We start from the raw sequence: 6,558 nt of genomic DNA, 5'->3' as shown, positions 1-6,558 counted from the left end.
TATGATTAACATGGAAATAAGTTTTGAACAATGATACATGTATAACCCAGTGGAATTGCTTGTCAGCTCTGAGAGGGGGAAAGGAAGAAGAATGGGAAAAATCATGAATCATGTAACCATGAAAAAGTATTCTAAATAAATTTTTTAAAAAGGATTTTTGGTAGTTTGATAGGTATGGCATGAATAAGTAAATTAGTTTAGGTAAGATTGTCATTTTTATTATGTTAGTTCTTTCTACCCATGAACAATTAGTGTTTTTCCAATTGTTTAGATCTAGTTTTATTTGTGTGAAAAGTATTTTGTAGCTGTGTTCATATAATTCCTGGAATTTGTCTTGGCAGATACATTTCCAAATATTTTATATTGTCTAGAGTGATTTTAAATGGGGTTTCTCTTTCTAACTCTTGCTACTGGATTTTGTTGGAAATATACAGAAATGCTAATGATTTAAGGGTTTATTTTATGTCCTGCAACTTTGCTAAAGTTATAAATTATTTCCACTAGCATCTTAGTTGATTTTCTGAGATTCTCTAAGTATATCATCTTATCATCTGCTAAGACTGATAGTTTAGTTTCCTCACTGCCTACTTTAATTCCTTCAATTTATTTTTCTTCCTTAATTGCTACCACTAGCATTTCTAGTACAATATCAAAAAGTAGCGGTGATAATAAACATCCTTGCTTCACTTCTGATCTCATTGGGAAGGCTTCTAATTTATCCCCATTGCAGATGATACTTGCTGATGGTTTTAAATAAATACTGCTTATCATTTTGAAGAAGGGCCCTTCTCTACTATTATACTTTCTAATGTTTTTAATAGGAATGGGTGTTGTGTTTTGTCAAAGGCTTTTTCTTCATCTATTGAGATAATCATGTGATTTCTGTTAGTTTGGTTGTTGATATAGATGGCTATGTGGATGGTTTTCCTACTATTAAACTATCCTTGCATTCCTGGTATAAATCCCACCTGGTCATAGTGAATAATCCTTGTGATAACTTGAAGTAGTCTCTTTGCTAGTATTCTATTTAATATTTTTGCATCTATTTTCATTAAGGAGATTGATCTATAGTTTTCTTTCTGCTTTTTGGTCTTCCTGGATTGGGAATCAGTACCATAATTGTGTCATAAAAAGAATTTGTTAAGACTCCTTCTTTATTTTGTCAAATACATTATATAATATTCAGATTAGTTGTTCTTTAAATGTTTGATAGAATTCACTTGTGAGTCCATCTGACCCTGAGGATTTTTTCTTAGAGAATTTTTTGATGGCTTGTTCAATTTCTTTTTTCTGATGTGAGATTATTTAAGTATTCTATTTCCACTTTTGTTAATGTAGGCAAATGTTTTGCTTCTAAACACTACCACCACCACTACCCCTTCACCCTCCATTTTGTTGTTCCTACCTCCCTTCTCTTATTCTCTTTGCTTTTCTGTTTCCCTTTAGGATAAGGTGGGTGCCCAAAGCTGGCTGAGTGTGGGTATTATTTCCACTTTCAGCTAATTCTGATGGGACTAAAATTCAAGCATTTTCCACTGTATTCTCCATATCCCCCTCCTCTGTGTTGACATTTAGGTACCTTTACAAGTGAGATAATTTATCCCCTTCCATCTTACCTTTTTTCTTCTCTGTGTATTCCTCTTTCCCATCCCTTGAAATTTTTTAATATTAACCCATCCTATTACACTTATTCCCTTCCTTCAATGCAAAATCTTTTTACTGTCTAATAGTGATAAAGTTCTTAAATGTCTGAAGTGCTTTAAATATTTTGAATACTTTAGGTAGCATATATAACTCAAGTTATATATATTACATATATATATACACATATATATGTTTCTTAATTGTCACTTTCTCACGTATGAATGTACTCAATACGACCTTACTGAATCCTCTCTTTGGGTCCTTGACTAGTACTTCTAGGGAATAGACCGCATGGCTTCTTAAGGGGAGGCTTGCAGTTTCTTGATTTTTTTAAGCTAGATTCTCCCCCCCCCTTTCAATTTCCTGTTGACTCCTGGGATGGAAGTACCCTGCTCAGCCCTTTCATTACTTTAGGCCACTTAGAAGCAGGTCAGATTAGTGTTGGGCCCCTCCTCCACACTGCAGTCTTCTTGCCTCAGGCTGATTGGCAGCAAGTTGTGTAGCTCCTATATAGGCTGTTCCATTACCTCAGGCTACTTGAGAAAGGGTGGGGCTGAATCTATAGGTACTCTGCAAACTCCTTGCCCAAATGTAGCACTCACTAGGCTACTCTCCCCCATCACTCCATGGAAATATGTCTCCTCTAATTTTCCTGGATTTGAGGGACTTTATTTTCTATTTTGGGTGTCTGAAGGGGTTGTTCTAATTTAGCATCCCTTTCTCTGCCATTTTAATGCCCAGCATATATCTCCTGGCCATAGAATTTATAATATACTCTAACCACAATATTGTTTCTACTTCTTCCTTCATTTTCACTTAGGTGGTGCAATAGATAGAGCACAACAGGTTCAAAGCTGGACTTGGACATTTGTTTGCTGCATGACCCTGAAGATGTCACTTAACCTTGATTTGCCTCAATTTCCTCATTTGTAAAATGGGTTAATAATAATACTGCTCCCTGGGTTATTGTGACAATCAAATGAAATAATTGTAAAATGCTTAACCCAGTGCCTGGCACATAGTAAACACTATATAAATGTTCGTTGTTTCTGTGGCTGTTTCCCTTTCTAGTTCAGTTTTCCACATGGTACTATCTCCTTAGCACTTACCACTCCACTCTGAATGTGATTAATTCAAACAATAGCAGGAATTTATTAAGTGCCTATTTTGTGCCTGGCACTGTGTTAGCCATTGAGATACAAAGATAAAAACTAAAAACAATCTCTGATCTAGAAGAACTTGCAACATAGCTGGGCAGATAACATGAATATATACAGTAGTAATTTAATAGATGTATATTGACTTGTTTTATCTAGGACTTAGCATACTAGTTTGCACAGAGCAAAGTTCTTAAGAAATGCTTTTTGACAATGACAATGATGATTTTGATAATGAGTAAATAACTAATGCTGCCTAGTTTGACCAAACTATAGTAATAATAAAAGTTCTTATTTATATAGAACTTTAAAGTTTTATAAAGCATCATTTACTTCACCAACAAATCAATGAGGTTATTCATGTAAGTATTATCTTTTTTTTTTTTGGATCAGGACACTGAAGTTCAGAAAGGTTAAATGATATATGATCACACTGGTGAATAGGCTACAAGAAGTTAAATTCATGGAATTTAGAACTGATTTTCTTCTCACTCCAAACCAGGTATTCTCTTTGCATTTGGTCATTTTTTCTCAGTGGTATGTGGCTAGATGACATGGAGAGGGAGAGTCGAGTTAAAATAGGGAGGTTTTCCTTGGCTTTAGATAACTGGGGTTCCTACTGGGATCAATTATTTAAAGTCATTGAGGCAGGCTACTTTGTATTTTAGAATTGTTCAGATATGATCCATTCCATTAGGTAGGAAATTGCACTAGGTGAGTTCTAAGGTCACTCTCAATACTAAGACTATCAATTCTAAGACTTCATTAATTAAAACAATTTATTTTGATACAGAAAAGGAAGTCCGTCATCCTAATCCTTTCCCACCTACAAGCTGTTGCTCAAATCCATGTGAATGTATGACACACCATGTAATGACAGGTAAAGAGAAAATGTCTTTCCTTCCTTGCCTTTTAGTCTTATAATTTGCATGGGACCTCTTTGACATTGAAAGAACAAAATCTTAATGATGAAGGGGAAACTAAGGGGAAAACATCATTTTATTATTGTATAAAATCTATTACTTAAAAAAAAAATTTACCACAATTCCATTTGATTTCGTAAACATTGACTTTAGTGATTACAAAAAGTAAAGAACTCTTATTGTATATGTGGTACCAAGAATGACAGACAATGTTCCTGGATCTCAGAGAGATGCCAAACAAGTTGATGAAAACAAAATAGCTAATTTGTTGTTTTGAAAATTATTTAACCAGTTGGGGCTGGGGTCTACACAGGTAAAGAGTTTCAGTGTCTACTTCAACTAGCTTTGAGAGAAACTTACAAGGAAATGAAAGTTTTCGTGAAATGACTTGGTAATTCTAGCCTAGAGCTTGTAGACAGAACATATCCACATTAGGAAGAAAATCTAATCAGAGTCAGGACTAATTGCCACTCTTGTCCCTTGGCATAGCAGAAATGCAAATGAGGCCGAAATTATCTTTCCTCCTCTTACACTCATCATTTGAGATGCCACGTCTCAATGTTCTATTTGTGTAAATACCTAGGCAAGTTTGCAGAGTCTGAGGAAAGCTGCCGTTAACTGTATCCATTTGGTGGATTAATGAATTTAATCTGCAAGGGGTAAATATTATATCTATTGATTTCTTATCTCCAAGGTCTATCACCCTGTCAAAGCAGGAAATTGGATGTTTTGACATAATTATAGATTGGTTTAGATTGTAAACTCCTAGGAGGCAGAAACTGTATCTATTTGCCTTGCTTGGAATAACATTCCTGGTATATTACCAGGTACACATGTCAACCTTAGAAAATGGATGGTTATTCACAAAGAAAGACAAATGTACAAACATAAGATTTGTGAAACCAAAAGGAAATAAATTATAAAAATGCACAACCAGATACAAAATAAAATAAAGTACCTATAAATTTTCATTTTACTAAATTATTTTTTTTTAATGTGAGATTATGACTAGATTTTGAATTGCTGGAGATGATTGGGTGAAATCAAGTTTGCAACAACATCTACAGAGAACTAGTGACTGAATTATTCCACACCACCTCTGACATTTATGATTTTCCTTTTTTTATTTATTAGCCAGTCTGAGAGGAATTAGAATATTGGCAAGGACATAACAGTATTTGATAAGCCTTCTGTTTACTTAATAGCAATCAAGTAATAAACTTACTTTAGTATCATAGGCTTATAGATTTAGAGCTTGAAGGTACCTCAGAGAACTAGTCTATTTTCTTCATTTTATCATAAAGAAACTAAGGTCCAAAGAGGTCATAGGGCTTTTCCAAGGTCATACAATACATGGCAGAACTGGGATTTGAATCTAAATACTCTGAGTCCAAAGCCAGCACCATTTTCTTTATACCGTGCTACTTTTTCATTGAGAGATAGGGCAAGGGAAGAGGTAGAATATTTTTGTAATGTTTTTTATTGTTGTTTTTTTTTTTCAGATTACATGATGGTAAAAAAAAAATAATTTTCTGACCTTTTAAAATCCATGTATTCTCCCTCTCTTCCACCACTCCCTCTTCCTCAAGATGGCCAATGTATAGATTATATGTTTTATTATACAATACATAGTCCCATGTTCATTCCATTGTAAAAGAAGATACATATCACTTACACTAGAGAAAAATTTGTGGAGGAAATAAAATGAATGTCATGATACAATCTGCATTCAGACTCCACCAGTTGTTTCTATGGTAGTGGATAGCCTTTTTCATTATGCTTCTTTTATCTGATCCTTGCATTGCTGATAGTAGTTAAGTCATTCACAGTTGATCATTGTATTTTATTGCTGTTACTGTGTATTACATTTTCGTGGTTCTTCTCACTTAACTTTGTATCCCTTCATGTAAGTCCAGGTTTTTTGCAATCAACTTCTTTGTCCTTCCTTTCAATTCAAGAGTATTCTAGTAGTAGTCTCTGGGGAACCGAGGATGACGATTGTCTTTGTGCCCTTTCATCTGTGATGTAGATGAGTGTGCACAAAAACACTTGTACGTGAAGGAGATTTAAGTGGAAAAGTCGATACACAGAGACAGTCCCACTCTCTCGGCGTTGGAAGCCTGGGTCCAGTGGCATGAAAGGTCCTTACACTTGGAGACTTCCTCAGCTACATTGGGTGGCCATGTTGTCTTTTGTGCTCCAACGCGCCCTAAGCACTCCACAGTGCTTTGCTGCATCGCCATCTCGGCCACTGAACTACTTATTGGTTTCTTCCGTCTGTTCGGCCGAAACAGTCTTCACATGCTGGGTGAGCAAAGCCCTGGTTCACCAGGGGTCGACGACCCGATGGCTACTCTCACAAGGTTTAGCCGGCCTGTGGAAGCCGTTGCCCAGGGTGTGGCCACTGCCTCATGCTAGCAGCTACTAGGAGCCACAAGTGAGAGCTGGGTGTCAGGTGAGGGGCAGAGATTGAAGAGCTGCCCTAGGAGGGCACAACAAGCCCTCCATACCAGAGATACTACCCCTCCCTGAGCACCCCATATATCCCCTGCCCTCTCTAGTTTGTTAATATATGAACTCAAGAGTATTCTATTACAATCTTATACAACAACTTTTTCAGCCATTCTCCAGTTGATAGAAATCCCTTTAGTTTCTAGTTCTTTGCTATCACAAAAAAAAAAAAAGCTGCTATAAATATGTTTATGAAATACAGACCTAGTAGTGGTATTGCTGAATTAAAAAGGATACATAGTTTTTTATGGTCCCTTAAGCATGGTTCCAAATTGCTCTCCAGAATGGTTATATCGGTTTGTATCTCCGCCAATGGAGTATCA

General features: G+C 35.9%; 1 long non-coding RNA gene across 1 annotated transcript; it reads left to right on the top strand.

Moving 5' to 3' along the window:
* Positions 1-3,179: 3,179 nt before the first annotated feature.
* On the top strand, positions 3,180-5,646 carry LOC103103432 (uncharacterized). Its single transcript, XR_462960.2, has 3 exons — positions 3,180-3,303; positions 3,595-3,681; positions 5,227-5,646. It is a non-coding gene; the product is annotated as an uncharacterized LOC103103432 (long non-coding RNA).
* The last annotated feature ends 912 nt before the right edge of the window (positions 5,647-6,558 follow it).

The sequence above is a fragment of the Monodelphis domestica genome, chromosome 2, assembly GCF_027887165.1.
Source record: "Monodelphis domestica isolate mMonDom1 chromosome 2, mMonDom1.pri, whole genome shotgun sequence".
Lineage (NCBI taxonomy): Eukaryota > Metazoa > Chordata > Mammalia > Didelphimorphia > Didelphidae > Monodelphis > Monodelphis domestica.
Note: the sequence above shows the minus strand (reverse complement) of the source record. Positions and strands in the feature narration are given on the sequence as shown.